Source organism: Montipora capricornis, chromosome 7, assembly GCF_036669925.1.
Source record: "Montipora capricornis isolate CH-2021 chromosome 7, ASM3666992v2, whole genome shotgun sequence".
In the NCBI taxonomy this organism is placed as follows: domain Eukaryota; kingdom Metazoa; phylum Cnidaria; class Anthozoa; order Scleractinia; family Acroporidae; genus Montipora; species Montipora capricornis.
The window spans coordinates 19,944,703-19,964,702 of NC_090889.1; the positions used below are offsets into that span (position 1 = coordinate 19,944,703).

The window sequence follows — 20,000 nt, forward strand, 5'->3', positions numbered from 1 at the left end:
AAAAATACAAAACCACTCTGTAACTACGTCCTAAAACGGGGGAGAAGTTCTAACTCGCCGGTCTTCATTTAGTCTTGTGATATGCCATCAATATCGATTTGTCAAACAAGGTTTTTATGTCTAGCATTTTTTAAAAGACTGTAGCAATTCCTGTTACTTCCCCAATCAATGTAATTCGGATAATTCAAATGAAAAATTTTCATGGTGATTCATTGTACTTTTAACACGAATGACATTAATTAATATTCGTAACAGTAGACTTTAAGACTTCTTCTGTAAGGGAAAATGGCCTACATAGCTTTTTCGCATGACGTCAGTGCTTCCGTGTTGGTTTTTCGAGCAAATCCCCTGGGAATTGAAACAACCAGAGACTCGTTAGCTTTATGAACGAAGTGTTTGGTTTTTCGATTTCAGTGGCTGGCGCATTTGAAAAAAAAAAGAAATGTTTGTAAACAGATATCGTCCCTCTTGTTTCGTACGGAAAGACTTATATGGCCGCGGGTCACGTGACTTCATAGCACAAAAATCTCCCCACCCACCTCCCTCACCCCCTTCAGAATATTTAATTTTTAGGGACCGTATATGAGAAATGCCCTACGGAGTAAATACGCTTCTCTTGATGTATGAAATCTTGTTCTTAACGAGCCGAATCCAAAAATGCTTTGCAGCTAATCCAAACACTGCACTATTATGATTCACATGCCAAGGTTTCACTCCGTGATTAAGGAAGCTACCCACTGGAAAATGACCCTTCCCTACCCTTACCGTGAGGGTTAACATGGATCAACCTCCTTCCCAGGAAGCGAGACTCTCGGTAGAGAAAAGCTCTGGGAACGAGGTTGAACATGGGTTACGTTTTCTACTATTCTTGGTTTTCAATCACGTGATCATTGGTCATATTTCCAATAAACAAAAGAAAAGCTTTGCTTAAGAATCCGGAGACGACGATTCTTCTTAATGAAATTATAGTTCGATTCATGGAGGATATGGCCGTTGCTTGTTTGGAGCAGGGACCCCAACGTGCCGGCCGAGACGTCAAGAGGAAGTTATGTGATGACAGCTAGTTTAATTTGATAATTCGTTGCAATGACAGTGGTATCGACATAGCCAATAAAACCAAGTTTCAAAGCAGTTCCTTTCAAGTTAAACCATTATATGTTGCGAAAGGTGAAACTAATAAACTGCCAATTTCTGTTCCTCGCGAAGAGAGATCAATGTAAATACTTAACTTGAAATCGTCAGTTTCCTGAATCTTCTGTCCATTCTAGCCGCTTTTTTGTTCATCTCTACGAAGTCCGAAATCCTGGATGACAGCCATAAAGGAAAAACACCATTTGAATGTGGATCTCTATGGCTCGACTAATAGTGTGGATATGAGGATTTGGTGTTTGGGCAATGAAGCTAAAGCTAGTCTAAACAGAAGGAATCTCGATAGTTAGATAGTTGATTTGGCAAGCTAAGACGTTTTCAATGGGTATACGATGGATTGTACTTTTTCTTAAACAAAATAATACAATGAACAATGGCATTATTAAAACAATTGCCAAGTTCTCTCAATAAAGAAATGCTTTATGCATTAAACTGTGTTCAAAAATATGTTGGTTTCTGGTCAATCAGATGAGTAAGTTTACAAAAAAATAGGTACGCAATGCGTACGTGTGGTAGTGCAGTAACTTGAAACACGGCCTTATTCGATAAATTTCAAGTGAGCTGCGTTTTGTTTTCCATAATCATAAAAATCAACCACGGCATCCGCCATTTTGTTTAAATGATCAGACGCGGGAAATCTGGAACGAGTGCTTTAATTGGCCAGACGTAGCAAATTTCCTTGTGCTTATGCTTTGTTTCGGTTTACACGACGTAACCGAACGCAAGCAAGCAAGCAAGTTGCTTGCGTCAACCTCGTTTTCACGGTGAAATAAGCGCTCTTATGCTTGCGTCGCTAGTGAAAACCAGGGTTAACAACTCGCGAAAAAAAAAAGGATACATCTCTGACAAAATGATGGCAAGACACCGGGTTTTGCTTTTGTCAGTTTGTTTTTTCTTTCTTTCTACAATCTTGGACAAAACTGTTGCGAAAAATTCTAGCTTAAGCATCATTTGGCACGCACTCACAAAATACAGTGGTCCTTCCCCCCTTACCCCCTTACCCTTACCAATATTGATAATGTAATGCAAAATACTGTGCGAGCCTTTGGTCGCTTTTTGAAAAAACATTGAAATGGGAAGAGGGGGCAAAGTAGGAAGAATTTACTCCTTATTAGAGAGCCACATTTTCCCAATGAGTTTTGTCCAAGATTGTAGTTTATAAAGTTCGACAAGAAATATGCGAATTCAACATCCAACCCGTGAGGTCGACCATTGATTCTGCAAAAGCCAAAAATTCACACTCCCAGACGAGCAGCGGTGATCTAACCCGAAGGTCGTGGGTTCAATTCCCACCCTGGTCAGAGTTTTTTTCTGTCCTTGTGTGGGCCCATTTCCATTAGTAGGGCTAACGCTCACATGGTTCATTTGGGATACAAAACTAGCACTTCACGTTACACTCTAATCAATTAAGTCTGAGGTTATTTATCACCAGGTAATTCCATCGTTTTGGAAATAGAAGCTGCTTTAGTATTTATCAGCGTTACAAATTCTTGCCAATTTTGGGGCTCATTTGTTGAAATTCAAACACGCTTCCTGAAAATATACCTGTTTAACATCCTCGTGATTTACGCACGCGCTGCGGGCCTATCTGCCACGGACTTACACTATATTAGATCAGGGAGTTTAAGCAAAGACGACGGCTACGGCAACGAGAACGCCACAATGCAAGAAGATAATTGGTTAAAAAAGAAAAAAAATTGTCGTGCTGAACGTGCAGCATGAATTTCCGTGCATTTCTGTGCCATACTCCACAAAACAACAACGTCAAATCACAACATTTTAGGTTTTGGCGACAACCGTTCATATCTATCCAGTTTCATTATAGTTCACCCTTATTGTACAAATGAACAAGACGGAATAATTGCGAAATACTTGCTATAGCGTTAAGTTATATTTTGGAATGACATTTTCGTTGGCGTAACGGTCGACGTCGTCTTTGCTTAAACTCCCTACTCTTACAACTGGGTGAAATATTGTGTGGTGCACTTCCGGTGCATTACCACAACAACATAATCACTAACAGAGAGGATCCAAACGAACCAACCACTCACGTGCACTAGTCCAATCGTCATAGCCAATAACATTACTGTCCACATGACAGACAATCAATAACCAATCAGCACATGTACGATCTCCTCTGGCAACACACTTAACACCTGACTCTAAAGATGACTTTAGCTCAGATGAGTGGTTGAATGCTTAATCGTGAACAGGATTCTTTGTTTGGATTACACTGAACCAGACGATGTAATAAAAGTCTATTAATGTTTCTGCATATAGCAAGGCAATAGCCGAAAGCCTCCGGTACCCTTATCCTGTCTGTGTTATTCCCCACCCCTCCCTTCCAAAAACTTGCTTGTGGTGCTGTTCTAGCAACAAGCTTGGACACGTGACACCAGAGAAGCCCATGTGACACGATCCATCCTAAATTTGTCTTCTTTTGTCGTTAGTTTCTAAGGAATCCGTGCTGCTGCATCGATGGGTGTTTGAAACACAAGAATTAACACGATTAATTTTGGGTGTATCATTTGAGTTAGGAAACGCAAATTGGCAGTATTGGACAAGGGCTCGAAATTTCAGCTTTTCAATAACGGATGTTGGTTAATTTAATTACTGGGTTTCCAGTTGAAAAACGTGTAGTATTTTAAAGGTTTTTTTCCTGTGTCGGAAATCGGCATAGTTGCGCAATAGGGTCTATCCTGTCATTTCCCTCTTAGCAAAGGTCTCTTTTCCTTTTGGTTTCGCTGGACTGACGAGTACGAGAAAATAGACCTCTGCCATGGGTCAAAACTCATTGTGTTGAGTATGCGTGGTGGTTACTTAGCGACCGAATCCTCACCTGAAACTTCACGTTGTTTCAGCTCACATACGACGGGACGGGATTCAAACCCATGACCCTTTGCGAGCCAGTGTACTGCTCTACCAACTGAGCTATGACGCGATTCAGGCCGGAGGTCTAGAAAGTGACAGTTGCTTAACTAAGTAGACTTTTTTTCAAAGACGGCGGACATTTTGATTTCTATTGTTTCGAAAGACATTATGGGATGCTCTTGGGGCAAGTTAATACGTGTTTGCTTCCTGGGCATCCCATAATAGCTATTTGAACGATCGAAATCAAATGCTGCCGTATCTGCAAAAAAGTCTTTTGTCAAGTTGAGTCCTTGGATCATTTCAGTCTTCCGTCTATAGAGTGTTTTCACGTGACGTCACGGCGGCCATGTTGGTAATCCTAAACAATAGAACGGCAGCCATGTTGGGGTACCCAACTAATCCTCCAGGAATTGAGCTCTATTATCATGCAAATGTTTTCTTTTGTTTCAGTGGAAAAAAAAGGTTACTGATCACGTGAGTGAAAGCATTCCATAACCCTCAATTCAAACGCACATTTCTTTATAGACATACTGTTGAAAAATTTCCAAGGGATTGTCTCAAAAGTTTTAACAACTTTTAGTGAGCACCTTTTACAACTATTTGAGCAATTTGTTGCACTTTTGAAGCACTCCTTTTTGTTTTTTCCACAGAAATTGGGACAAGCCTAAGCCTCTTAATCCTTTAACCCCCATGATCTAAAAGTTAATTATCCTAACTACTTCCATATATTTCTTAGTTGAATGGTCGAGAGAATTTAGTGGTATATCAGAACCATATCCTTAAGCTGACAATAATCTTCGTTCTCAATATTTGTCTACTGACAGTGTATTAAATTTGAGTGGTGGATTTATATACTGGTATTGTTGCACGATCCTTCAACCTGCGCATAATTAGTACAGGACAGTCACTCATTATCGTCTGCCATGTCATTCCTCAATACGTCTGTTTATTTCTTGTTTATTACAATACCTCAAACATGTAGATTAGTTATTTACATTACAAGAGACTTAAGTAAAGAGATGGGATGAAACGCTTCAACGGTGGCGCGACATTTTAACACTTCATTTGAAATCGATTTGTTGCCCATTCTATTTCTTGAAAATGAATTTCCCATACGTTTCTTAGATTAAATATTTTGTTTGCAAACGTTTCAACTAAACTTAACTAAACTAAGGTAAAGTAAAGTAAGATTACTGAAGCAGAGGCAAAGAAACAAATATGAGTTCGTCCGCAAATTGTGCGTGGGGGATAAGGTTTCACGCAAACCCTGAGTCTGTCACAATTGGCCAATGAAGTATGTCGTTTGCAAGACTGTTCTACTATTGATTCTATAGACCTCTTTAGCTTGGACATTTTGTTTTGCAATTTCAGACCACGTGATGTTACCCTAGGGAAAACTTTCTTTCAAATTTCGTCCTATGCACGTGAATATGTACGCATAACTTCTGACAAAACAAAAGGTAAATTCCCTTGACAACATCACGTGGTCTGAAACTTACAAGCTAAAGAGGTCTATTGCTATCAATTTCAAAGCCGATCTAATCCGTGGAAGCCACTTTGCAACCTCGAATGTCTTCACTCAGTTTATCACGCTATCAAGATGAAGAGCCTACCGTATGCCATAGCACTTGGTTTAACTTACATCAAAGGCATTGTCGCCTTTGTTGTGAAAGTCGTGTTGTCCCACACTCCAATCCTTAAGAACAAGCTTCAAAAGTTCGAAGAAGAGAGCAATCGTGTTCCATACCAAAACTTTTGGGACGTTTACGGTGGACGCAAGCACTTCGTCTCCATTGTAAAAATACTGGTCGGTGATTTAAACAAGGTGGCTAAGCTTGGCTTTTCTGCTCCGAATTGCACAGTTGCCAAGGTTGATGGAAAAGAATGCAAGCTGTTAGATTTTACTAAAGGGAATCGCCCGCTTGTTCTTAACTTCGGCAGCTGCACCTGACCACCGTTCCTTGTCACTTTTGTGAAAGAATTTGAGACCGTCGTTCACAATTTTGACAAAGTTGCAGATTTTCTTACAGTATACATTAGCGAAGCTCACCCAACGGATGATTGGCGTTGGAATGTAAGTACTGGCCACCATATTCTTCTCTGTTTTTTTTTTTATTTTAGACGAGAATTCATAACCTTTTGCGTGCACTTTTAGTTACCTTATAAGGTGGGGTTGTATAGGTCTTTGTTCATAACCATGTCTTAATCTTCTTCATCCAATTCCTCCGGGAAAACTAGGCTACCATATGGAAGTCACTTTCGCGCCCTGCAGATCAATCTACGTCATCAGCGCCTTAGCTTAGAGTATGACGCAATCCGAGCTACTTGCCTCAGTCATCTCTTCGTGAATTTTGAAAAAAAAGCGCGATTCCAGAGTTGTCTTTGAAATGTACTCATATGATAAACGCTTAAAATACCTGCGGAGAGAATTTAACCATGGACATTGGCTCAGTCATAATTTTTTTTTTTGGCTACGGACCTGGGGCCCTTTTCTCGAAAGTCCCGAAACTTTACGGGCCATTTTCGGGTGTCACAACTCCCTCTGTATCTCAAGAACGGAGAGGATTTAAGGCAACAAACTTCACAGTCAGTTTGCTTTTTGTAACATTGAAAACATGTTTAAAAATTGGCTTTCCTGAACAAGCGGTTGGCAGATTCACAAATGGCTTTTTGGGCCCGAAAAACTTTCGGGACTTTCGAGAAACGGGTCTCTGGTCACTCCTCGTCCCCCACTCCCCCTCCCCCCCAAAAAAAACAACGTTGAGTTTTCTTTGCTATAAGTCACAAACTGGATGTATAATTGTTTGATTTTAACACATTCTCGTCACCAGAGCCTCGGATCGGCCCAAGGCTCTGGGAAACTCTGTGTAGGAGAATATGCGCCGTAGGGTTCTCATAGCCAAATATTGGCTATTTGAACAACGTGTAACATGAATGCACCAATAGACCAATTTCGATATATTAAAATTCAATCCTAAACAAAAGACATCATCTCGAGGCTCTGGGGAATAAATATAAGGATTTGTATGAGTTTATTCCCTAGAGCCTGGACATGATGCCTTTTGTTTTGGACTGAATTTTTATATATCGAAAGTAGTCTATTAGAGACTCTTTTTATTGTTCTTCACGGAAACCAATGAGAAGACATTTTGCTCCAGGGTTCCCCAGAGCTCATCTCTCCCTTAGTCAAGAGAGGAGTTCTGGGGTCGAGATTGGATTTTAACAATATTACAGGAGGGTAAGGCATTAAACATGCACAGGCTATCATAATATTTATTCCCCATACATGTAGCTTCGTAACGCATCATAATGAAAAAATGAAATAATGGCTTACTTTTTCACCTTCATTATTCCACTCATTATAGAACAACGTGGAAATCCAGCAACACAAGAATTTAATAGAGCGTTGTGACGCCGCCAAACGTTTGCAGGAGTTCTGTTCATGTACCGCTCCTATTGTGGTCGACTCGATGCAGAATGAAGCGAACGACGCGTATGGAGCCTGGCCCGAGAGACTGTATATTATACAGCAAGGCAAGATAGTGTACGAGGGTGGGACGGGTCCCTACAACTACAACTTAGGGGAGGTGGAAAAGTGGTTAGAAAAATACAAAACCACTCTGTAACTACGTCCTAAAACGGGGGAGAAGTTCTAACTCGCCGGTCTTCATTTAGTCTTGTGATATGCCATCAATATCGATTTGTCAAACAAGGTTTTTTATGTCTAACATTTTTTAAAAGACTGTAGCAATTCCTGTTATTTCCCCAATCAATGTAATTCGGATAATTCAAATGAAAATTTTTCATGGTGATTCATTGTACTTTTAACACGAATGACATTAATTAATATTCGTAACATTAGACTTCGTAATTTAAGACTTCTTCTGTAAGGGAAGGTAGGCTCGAAATGGCCTACATAGCTTTTTTTGCACGACGTCAGTGCTTCCATGTTGGTTTTTCAAGCAAATCCCCTGGGAATTGAAGCAACCAGAGACTCGTTAGTTTTTGGAACGAAGTGTTTGGTTTTTCGATTTCAGTGGCTGGCGCATTTGTGAAAAAAAAAGAAAGAAATGTTTGTAAACAGACATTTTCCCTCTTCTTACGGAAAGACTTATATGGCGGCTGGTCACGTGACTTTATAGCGCAAAAATCCCCCACCCCCCCCGCAACCCCTTCAGCATATTTCATTTTTTAAGGACCGTATATGAGAATGCCCTACGGAGTAAATATGCTTCTCTTGATATAAGAAATCTTGTTCTTAACGAGCCAAATCCAAAAGTGCTTTGAGACTAATCCGAAAACTTCAATATTATGATTCTCCTGCCAAGGTTTCACTCCGTGATTAAGGAAGCTACCCACTGGAAAATGACTCCTCCCTACCCTTGCCGTGAGGGTTAACATGGATCAACGTCGTTCCCAGGGAAGAGACTCTCGGCAGAGAAAAGCTCTGGGAACGAGGTTGAACAAGGGTTACTTTTAATACTATTCTTGGTTTTCACTCACGTGATCATCGGCCACATTTCTAATAATACAAAAGAAACGTTTTGCTTTGTTAAGAATCCGGAGACGATGAGACTTCTTAATGAAATTATAGTTCAATTTTTGAAGGATATGCTTAGGACACCAACAGGGTGGCCGTTGTTTGTTTGGAATAGGGACCCCAACGTGCCGGCCGGCACGTCAAGAGGAAGTTATGTGATGACCGCTAGTTTAATTTGATAATTCGTTGCAATGACAGTGGTATCGACATAGCCAATAAAACCAAGTTTCAAAGCAGTTCCTTTCAAGTTAAACCATTATATGTTGCGAAAGGTGAAACTGATAAACTGCCAATTTTTGTTCCTCGCGAAGAGAGATCAATGTAAATACTTAACTTGAAATCGTCAGTTTCCTGAATCTTCTATCCATTCTAGCCGCTTTTTTGTTCATCTCTACGAAGTCCGAAATCCTGGATGACAGCCATAAAGGAAAAACACCATTTGAATGTGGATCTCTATGGCTCGACTAATAGTGTGGATATGAGGATTTGGTGTTTGGGCAATGAAGCTAAGGCTAGTCTAAACAGAAGGAATCTCGATAGTTAGGTAGTTGATTTGGCAAGCTAAGACATTTTCAATGGGTATACGATGGATTGTACCTTGCATGATTAAAACAATTGCCAAGTTCTCTCAATAAAGGAAGGCTTAATGCATTAAACTGTGTTCAAAAACTTACTCATCTGATTGACCAGAAACCAACTTATTTACAAAAAAATAGGCACGCAATGCGTACGTGTGGTAGTGCAGTAACTTGAAACACGGCTTTATTCGATAAATTTCAAGTGAGCTGCGTTTTGTTTTCCATAATCATAAAAATCAACCACGGCATCCGCCATTTTGTTGAAATGATCAGACGCGGGAAATCTGGAACGAGTGCTTTAATTGGCCAGACGCAGCCAATTTCCTTGTGCTTATGCTGTGTTTCGTTTTACATAACGCAACCGAACGCAAGCATAAGCGCAAGAACAAGGAAAAGGAAAAGATTTAACCCTTGCGCATGCGCTTATGCTTGCGTCAACCTCGTTTTCATGGTGAAATAAGCGCTCTTATGCTTGCGTCGCTAGTGAAAACCAGGGTTACCAACTCGCGAAAAAAAAAAAAGGATACATCTCTGACAAAATGATGGCAAGACACCGGGTTTTTGCTTTTGTCAGTTTGTTTTTTCCTTCTTTCTACAATCTTGGACAAAACTCATGGGAAAAATTCTAGCTTGAGCATCATTTGGCACGCACTCACAAAATACATTGGTCCTTCCCCCCTTACCCCCTTACCAATATTGATAATGTAATGCAAAATACTGTGCGAGCCTTTGGTCGCTTTTTCAAAAAAACCTTGAAATGGGGGGAGGGGGCAAAGTAGGAAGAATTTACTCTTTATTAGAGGGCCACATTTTCCCAATGAGTTTTGTCCAAGATTGTAGTTTATAAAGTTCGACAAGAAATATGCGAATTCAACATCCAACCCGTGAGGTCAACCATTGATTCTGCAAAAGCCAAAAATTTACACTCCCAGACGAGCAGCGGTGATCTAACCCGAAGGTCGTGGGTTCAATTCCAACCCTGGTCAGAGTTTTTCTCTGTCCTTGTGTGGGCCCATTTCCATTAGTAGGGCTAACGCTCACATGGTTCATTTGGGGGTACAAAACTAGCACTTCACGTTACACTCTAATCAGTTAAGTCTGAGGTTATTTATCACCAGGTAAATCCATCGTTTTGGAAATAGAAGCTGCTTTAGTATTTATCAGCGTTACAAATTCTTGCCAATTTTTGGGGCTCATTTGTTAAAATTCGAACACGCTTCCTGAAAATATACCTGTTTTAACATTCTCGTGGTTTACGCACGCCCTGCAGGCCTATCTGCCACGGACTTACACTATATTAGATCAGGGAGTTTAAGCAAAGACGACGGCTACGGCAACGAGAACGCCACAATGCAAGAAGATAATTGGTTAAAAAAGAAAAAAAATAGTCGTGCTGAACGTGCAGCATGAATTTCCGTGCATTTCTGTGGCATACTCCACAAAACAACAACGGCAAATCACAAAATTTTAGGTTTTGGCGACAACCGTTCATATCTGTCCAGTTTCATGATAGTTCACCCCTATTGTACAAATGAACAAGACGGAATAATTGCGGAATACTTGCTATAGCGTTAAGTTATATTTTGGAATGACATTTTCGTTGGCGTAGCGGTCGACGTCGTCTTTGCTTAAACTCTCTACTCTTACAACTGGGTGAAATATTGTGTGGTGCACTTCCAGTGCATTACCACAACAACATAATCACTAACAGAGAGGATCCAAACGAACCAACCACTCACGTGCACTAGTCCAATCGTCATAGCCAATAACATTACGGTCCACATGACAGACAATCAATAACCAATCAGCACATGTACGATCTCCTCTGGCAACACACTTAACACCTGACTCTAAAGATGACTTTAGCTCAGATGAGTGGTTGAATGCTTAATCGTGAATAGGATTCTTTGTTTGGATTACACTGAACCAGACGATGTAATTAAAGTCTATTAATGTTTCTGCATATAGCAAGGCAATAGCCGAAAGCCTCCGGTACCCTTATCCTGTCTGTGTTATTCCCCACCCCTCCCTTCCAAAAACTTGCTTGTGGTGCTGTTCTAGCAACAAGTTTGGACACGTGACACCAGAGAAGCACGTGTGACACGAATCTTCCTAAACACGTCTTCTTTTGTCGTTAGTTTCTAAGGAATTCGTGGTGCTGCATCGATGGGTGTTTGAAACACAAGAATTAACATGATTAATTTTGGGTCTATCATTTGAGTTAGGAAACGCAAATTGGCAGTCTTGGACAAGGGCTCGAAATTTCAGCTTTTCAATAACGGATGTTGGTTAATTTAATTACTGGGTCTCCAGTTGAAAAACGTGTAGTATTTAAAGTTTTTTTTCCTGTGTCGGAAATCGGCATAGTTGCGCAATAGGGTCTATCCTGTCATTTCCCTGCTAGCAAAGGTCTCTTTTCCTTTTGGTTTCGCTGGACTGACGAGTACGAGAAAATAGACCTCTGCCATGGGTCAAAACTCATTGTGTTGAGTATGCGTGGTGGTTACTTAGCGACCGAATCCTCACCTGAAACTTCACGTTGTTTCAGCTCACATACGACGGGACGGGATTCAAACCCATGACCCTTTGCGAGCCAGTGTACTGCTCTACCAACTGAGCTATGAAGCGATTTAGGCCGGAGGTCTAGAAAGTGACAGTTGCTTAACTAAGTAGACTTTTTTTCAAAGACGGCGGACATTTTGATTTCTATTGTTTCGAAAGACATTATGGGATGCTCTTGGGGCAAGTTAATACGTGTTTGCTTCCTGGGCATCCCATAATAGCTATTTGAACGATCGAAATCAAATGCTCCTGTATCTGCAAAAAAGTCTTTTGTCAAGTTGAGTCCGTGGATCATTTCAGTCTTCCGTCTATAGAGTGTTTTCACGTGACGTCACGGCGGCCATGTTGGTAATCCTAAACAATAGAACGGCAGCCATGTTGGTGTACCCAACTAATCCTCCAGGAATTGAGCTCTATTATCATGCAAATGTTTTCTTTTGTTTCAGGGTAAAAAAAAAGGTTACTGATCACGTGAGTGAAAGCATTCCATAACCCTCAATTCAAACGCACATTTCTTTATAGACATACTGTTGAAAAATTTCCAAGGGATTCTCTCAAAAGTTTTAGCAACTTTTAGTGAGCACCTTTTACAACTATTTGAGCAATTTGTTGCACTTTTGAAGCACTCTTTTTTGTTTTTTCCACAGAAATTGGGACAAGCCTAAGCCTCTTAATCCTTTAACCCCCATGATCTAACAGTTAATTATCCTAACTACTTCCATATATTTCTTAGTTGAATGGTCGAGAGAATTTAGTGGTATATCAGAACCATATCCTTAAGCTGACAATAATCTATGTTCTCAATACTTGTCTACCTGACACTGTATTAAATTTGAGAGGTGGATTTATATACTGGTATTGTTGCACGATCCTTCAACCTGCGCATAATTAGTACAGGACAGTCACTCATTATCGTCTGCCATGTCATTCCTCAATACGTCTGTTTATTTCTTGTTTATTACAATACCTCAGACATGTAGATTAGTTATTTACATTACAAGAGACTTAAGTAAAGAGATGGGATGAAACGCTTCAACGGTGGCGCGACATTTTAACACTTCATTTGAAATCGATTTGTTGCCCATTCTATTTCTTGAAAATGAATTTCCCATACGTTTCTTAGATTAAATATTTTGTTTGCAAACGTTTCAACTAAACTAAACTAAACTAAGGTAAAGTAAAGTAAGATTACTGAAGCAGAGGCAAAGAAACAAATATGAGTTCGTCCGCAAATTGTGCGTGGGGGATAAGGTTTCACGCAAACCCTGAGTGTGTCACAATTGGCCAATGAAGTATGTCGTTTGCAAGACTGTTCTACTATTGATTCTATAGACCTCTTTAGCTTGTACATTTTGTTTTGCAATTTCAGACCACGTGATATTACCCTAGGGAAAACTTTCTTTCAAATTTCGTCCTATGCACGTGAATATGTACGCATAACTTCTGACAAAACAAAAGGTAAATTCCCTTGACAACATCACGTGGTCTGAAATTGGAAAACAAAACTTACAAGCTTAAGAGGTCTATTGCTATCAATTGCAAAGCCGATCTAATCCGTGGAAGCCACTTTGCAACCTCGAATGTTTTCACTCAGTTTATCACGCTATCAAGATGAAGAGCCTACCGTATGCCATAGCACTTGGTTTAACTTACATCAAATGCATTGTCGCCTTTGTTGTGAAAGTGGTGTTGTCCCACACTCCAATCCTTAAGAACAAGCTTCAAAAGTTCGAAGAAGAGAGCAATCGTGTTCCATACCAAAACTTTTGGGACGTTTACGGTGGACGCAAGCACTTCGTCTCCATTGTAAAAATACTGGTCGGTGATTTAAACAAGGTGGCTAAGCTTGGTTTTTCTGCTCCGAATTGCACAGTTGCCAAGGTTGATGGAAAAGAATGCAAGCTGTTAGATTTTACTAAAGGGAATCGCCCGCTTGTTCTTAACTTCGGCAGCTGCACCTGACCACCGTTCCTTGTCACTTTTGTGAAAGAATTTGAGACCGTCGTTCACAATTTTGACAAAGTTGCAGATTTTCTTACAGTATACATTAGCGAAGCTCACCCAACGGATGATTGGCGTTGGAATGTAAGTACTGGCCACCATATTCTTCTCTGTTTTTTTTTTATTTTAGACGAGATTTCATAACCTTTTAAGTGCACTTTTAGTTACCTTATAAGGTGGGGTTGTATAGGTCTTTGTTCATAAACATGTCTTAATCTTCTTCATCCAATTCCTCCGGGAAAACTAGGCTACCATATGGAGGTTAAAGTCCTTAGGTCACTTTCGCGTCCTGCAGATCAATCTACGTCACCAGCGCCTTAGCTTAGAGTATGACGCACTCCGAGCTACTTGCCTGAGTCATTTTTTCGTGAATTTTGAAAAAAAAGCGCGATTCCAGAGTTGTCTTTGAAATGTACTCATATGATAAACGCTTAAAATACCTGCGGAGAGAATTTAACCATGGACATTGGCTCAGTTATAATTTTTTTTTTGGCTACGGACCTGGGGCCCTTTTCTCGAAAGTCCCGAAACTTTACGGGCCATTTTCGGGTGTCACAATTCCCTCTGTATCTCAAGAACGGAGAGGATTTAAGGCAACAAACTTCACAGTCAGTTTGCTTTTTGTAACATTGAAAACATGTTTAAAAATTGGCTTTCCTGAACGAGCGGTTGGCAGATTCACAAATGGCTTTTTGGGCCCGAAAACTTTCGGGACTTTCGAGAAACGGGTCTCTGGTCACTCCTCCTCCCCCTTCCCCCACCCCCCCAAAAAAAACAACGTTGAGTCTTCTTCGCTATAAGTCACAAACTGGATGTATAATTGTTTGATTTTAACACATTCTCGTCACCAGAGCCTCGGATCGGCCTAAGGCTCTGGGAAACTCTGTGTAGGAGAACATGCACCGTAGGGTTCTCATAGCCAAATATTGGCTATTTGAACAACGTGTAACATGAATGCACCAATTAGAGACTCTTTTTATTGTTCTTCACGAAAACCAATGAGAAGACATTATGCTTGAGGGTTCCCCAGAGCTCATCTCTCCCTCAGTCAAGAGACGAGTTCTGGGGTCGAGACTGGATTTTAACAATATTACAGGAGGGTAAGGGATTGGACATGCACAGGCTATCATAATATTTATCCCCCATACATGTAGCTTCGTAACGCATCATGATGAAAAAATGAAATAATGGCTTACTTTTTCACCTTCCTTATTCCACTCATTATAGAACAACGTGGAAATCCAGCAACACAAGAATTTAATAGAGCGTTGTGACGCCGCCAAACGTTTGCAGGAGTTCTGTTCATGCACCGCTCCTATTGTGGTCGACTCGATGCAGAATGAAGCGAACGACGCGTATGGAGCCTGGCCCGAGAGACTGTATATTATACAGCAAGGCAAGATAGTGTACGAGGGTGGGACGGGTCCCTACAACTACAACTTAGGGGAGGTGGAAAAGTGGTTAGAAAAATACAAAACCACTCTGTAACTACGTCCTAAAACGGGGGAGAAGTTCTAACTCGCCGGTCTTCATTTAGTCTTGTGATATGCCATCAATATCGATTTGTCAAACAAGGTTTTTTATGTCTAACATTTTTTAAAAGACTGTAGCAATTCCTGTTATTTCCCCAATCAATGTAATTCGGATAATTCAAATGAAAATTTTTCATGATGATTCATTGTACTTTTAACACGAATGACATTAATTAATATTCGTAACATTAGACTTCGTAATTTAAGCCTTCTTCTGTAAGGGAAGGTAGGCTCGAAATAGCCTACATAGCTTTTTTTGCACGAAGTCAGTGCTTCCATGCTGGTTTTTCAAGCAAATCCCCTGGGAATTGAAGCAACCAGAGACTCGTTAGTTTTTGGAACGAAGTGTTTGGTTTTTCGATTTCAGTGGCTGGCACATTTGTAAAAAAAAAAGAAAGAAATGTTTGTAAACAGATATTTTCCCTCTTCTTACGGAAAGACTTATATGGCGGCTGGTCACGTGACTTTATAGCGCAAAAATCCCCCACCCCCCCCCGCAACCCCTTCAGCATATTTCATTTTTTAAGGACCGTATATGAGAATGCCCTACGGAGTAAATATGCTTCTCTTGATATAAGAAATCTTGTTCTTAACGAGCCAAATCCAAAAGTGCTTTGAGACTAATCCGAAAACTTCAATATTATGATTCACTCCGTGATTAAGGAAGCTACCCACTGGAAAAATGACTCCTCCCTACCCTTGCCGTGAGGGTTAATGTGGATCAACGTCGTTCCCAGGGAAGAGACTCTCGGCAGAGAAAGGCTCTGGGAACGAGGTTGAACATGGGTTACTTTTACTACTATTCTTGGTTTTCACTCACGTGATCATCGGCCATATTTCTAATAATACAAAAAAAAACGTTTTTCTTTGTTAAGAATCCGGAGACGATGAGACTTCTTAATGAAATTATAGTTCGATTTTTGAAGGATATGCTTAGGACACCAACAGGGTGGCCATTGTTTGTTTGGAATAGGGACCCCAACGTGCCGGCCGGCACGTCAAGAGGAAGTTATGTGATGACCGCTAGTTTAATTTGATAATTCGTTGCAATGACAGTGGTATCGACATAGCCAATAAAACCAAGTTTCAAAGGAGTTCCTTTCAAGTTAAACCATTATATGTTGCGAAAGGTGAAACTGATAAACTGCCAATTTTTGTTCCTGGCGAAGAGAGATCAATGTTAATACTTAACTTGAAATCGTTTAGTTTCCTGAATCTTCTGTCCATTCTAGCCGCTTTTTTGTTCACCTCTACGAAGTCCGAAATCCTGGATGACAGCCATAAAGGAAAAACACCATTTGAATGTGGATCTCTATGGCTCGACTAATAGTGTGGATATGAGGATTTGGTGTTTGGGCAATGACGCTAAGGCTAATCTAAACAGAAGGAATCTCGATAGTTAGGTAGTTGATTTGGCAAGCTAAGACGTTTTCAATGGGTATACGATGGATTGTACTTTTTTTTTTAACAAAATAATACAATGAACAATGGCATGATTAAAACAATTGCCAAGTTCTCTCAATAAAGGAAGGCTTAATGCATTAAACTGTGTTCAAAAACTTACTCATCTGATTGACCGGAAACCAACTTATTTACAAAAAAATAAGCACGCAATGCGTACGTGTGGTAGTGCAGTAACTTGAAACACGGCTTTATTCGATAAATTTCAAGTGAGCTGCGTTTTGTTTTCCATAATCATAAAAATCAACCACGGCATCCGCCATTTTGTTTAAATGATCAGACGCGGGAAATCTGGAACGAGTGCTTTAATTGGCCAGACGTAGCAAATTTCCTTGTGCTTATGCTTTGTTTCGGTTTACACGACGTAACCGAACGCAAGCAAGCAAGCAAGTTGCTTGCGTCAACCTCGTTTTCACGGTGAAATACGCGCTCTTATGCTTGCGTCGCTAGTGAAAACCAGGGTTAACAACTCGCGAAAAAAAAAAAGGATACATCTCTGACAAAATGATGGCAAGACACCGGGTTTTTGCTTTTGTCAGTTTGTTTTTTCTTTCTTTCTACAATCTTGGACAAAACTGTTGCGAAAAATTCTAGCTTAAGCATCATTTGGCACGCACTCACAAAATACAGTGGTCCTTCCCCCCTTACCAATATTGATAATGTAATGCAAAATACTGTGCGAGCCTTTGGTCGCTTTTTGAAAAAACATTGAAATGGGGGGAGGGGGCAAAGTAGGAAGAATTTACTCTTTATTAGAGGGCCACATTTTCCCAATGAGTTTTGTCCAAGATTGTAGTTTATAAAGTTCGACAAGAAATATGCGAATTCAACATCCAACCCGTGAGGTCGACCATTCATTCTGCAAAAGCCAAAAATTCACACTCCCAGACGAGCAGCGGTGATCTAACCCGAAGATTGTGGGTTCAATTCCCACCCTGGTCAGAGTTTTTCTCTGTCCTTGTGTGGGCCCATTTCCATTAGTAGGGCTAACGCTCACATGGTTCATTTGGGGTACAAAACTAGCACTTCACGTTACACTCTAATCAATTAAGTCTGAGGTTATTTATCACCAGGTAATTCCATCGTTTTGGAAATAGAAGCTGCTTTAGTATTTATCAGCGTTACAAATTCTTGCCAATCTTGGGGCTCATTTGTTGAAATTCAAACACGCTTCCTGAAAATATACCTGTTTTAACATTCTCGTGATTTACGCACGCGCTGCGGGCCTATCTGCCACGGACTTACACTATATTAGATCAAGGAGTTTAAGAAAAGACGACGGCTACGGCCACGAGAACGCCACAATGCAAGAAGCTAATTGGTTAAAAAAGAAAAAAAATAGCCGTGCTGAACGTGAGCATGAATTTCTGTGCATTTCTGTGCCATACTCCACAAATTAACAACGGCAAATCACAACATTTTAGGTTTTGGCGACAACCGTTCATATCTATCCAGTTTCATGATAGTTTACCCTTATTGTACAAATTAACAAGATGGAATAATTGCGGAATACTTGCTATAGCGTTAAGTTATATTTTGGAATGACATTTTCGTTGGCGTAGCGGTCGACGTCGTCTTTGCTTAAACTCCCTACATATTGTGTAGTGCACTTACAGTGAACTACCACAACAACAATATCACTAACAGAGAGGATCCAAACGAACCAACCACTCACGTGCACTAGTCCAATCGTCCTAGCCAATAACATTACGGCCCACATGACAGACAACCAATAACATCACGTATCTGTGCTCCAATCAGGACATGTACGATCTCCTCTGGCAACACACTTAACACCTGACTCAAAAGATGCCAGATTAATGGTTGAATCCTTAATATAATCGTCAACGTGATTCTTTGTTTGGATTACACTCAAACAGACGATGAAATAAAAGTCTATCAAGGTTTCTCCCTACGGAGCAAGTCAATAGCCGAAAGCCTCGGGTACCCTTATCCTGTCTGTGTTCTTTCCCACCCCTCCCTTCCAAAAACTTGCTTGTGGTGCTGTTCTAGCGACAAGCTTGGACACGTGACACCAGAGAAGCAGATGTGACACGAACTATCCTAAATACGTCTTCTTTTGTCGTTAGTTTCTAAGGAATCCGTGGTGCTGCATCGATGGGTGTTTGAAACACGAGAATTAACATGATTAATTTTGGGTGTATCATTTGAGTTACGAAATGCAAATTGTCAGTCTTGGATAAGGGTTCGAAATGTCAGCTTTTCAATAACGAATGTTGGTTAATTTAATTACTGGGTTACCAGTCGAAAAACGTGTAGCATTAATTAGTTTCTAAGTTTCTATTTCTGCGATCGCCGTCGCGACGTCGCAGAGCGTGTTGTTTTCATATGTAGCAATGATCACTACCGCCGCATCGTTGTATTGGGGTTGTTTTTGCGATCACTTCGATTGTTGCGATCACATCATGAAACCAGTCTTTGGTGCAAGTTTAGAGAAGAAAGACCCATTCTGAACGTGAAATCGGATTCCATTCGTGCGAACCAGCGAGCCAGTAATCGTGTAATTTTTATTTTCCTGCTCTCTAGTATGTTAATTCATCGCTAACTCTGCTTCAACCACTTGTTACAATTTACACTTTGCCCACAAGTTACCTTGACAATGGCGTCATGAGGACTCCGAAATGTCGGGATTTTATCGTTCGTTTTGCTGGTCCGTGATAGATGTGTTTAAAACAATAATAATAGTCGATGATAGTAATAGTCAAGTTAAAGTCGAGTTTAACTAATTAAAGTGTTTTGAAAAACCTATCTTTTGACTTTTCGGCTGAATAGACACCCAAACCTTGTGACACGTTTTCATGGGCGTTTAATATTTCATTACCAGTAACGATTCATGTTTTGATTAACTTATTTCATTAACTATCCGAGTTGCATGTTGGACACATATTACTATTCCGTTGTTATATGGTATTACTAATCAAAGTGGGAGAAAAGTCCGGCTGACATTGATTTCTTCTTTTTTTATGGTATCTAAAAATGCAAGAAAGGACGACATTCCACTTGATACGCTGGTCAGTGTGGGTAACATGATCACAACCTGTTACCACGGCCCTGATTGAAAAATGAGGTAATCACATCTCATTCACATTGAGGTGGCATTTAAATAAAGGATTAATTTTCAAGTTGGACAGGCAATCATCGGCGAGTTTCCTTTATCCAAAACCTTAATTTGAAAACTCCTGTTTTTGCACGTTCCGTAAACAGGAAAGGAAACTCTACTGTTTTCTTTTTCCTTTCCGAATGAACGCGAAGATGACTTCCCTCCATATACTTACTCTCGTATTA

At 40.3% G+C, this 20,000-nt stretch overlaps 4 pseudogenes; all 4 read left to right on the forward strand.

Annotated features, from left to right (window-relative positions):
• The window catches only part of LOC138057389 (type I iodothyronine deiodinase-like), a 3,334-nt pseudogene extending 1,740 nt beyond the window's left edge, over positions 1-1,594 (forward strand).
• A 3,923-nt stretch (positions 1,595-5,517) lies between these two features.
• Positions 5,518-9,216, forward strand: LOC138057390 (type I iodothyronine deiodinase-like; annotated as a pseudogene).
• Positions 9,217-13,176: 3,960 nt separating this feature from the next.
• Positions 13,177-16,779, forward strand: LOC138057391 (type I iodothyronine deiodinase-like; annotated as a pseudogene).
• Positions 16,780-19,254: 2,475 nt separating this feature from the next.
• Positions 19,255-20,000, forward strand: part of LOC138056388 (nuclease-like) — a 2,841-nt pseudogene continuing 2,095 nt past the window's right edge.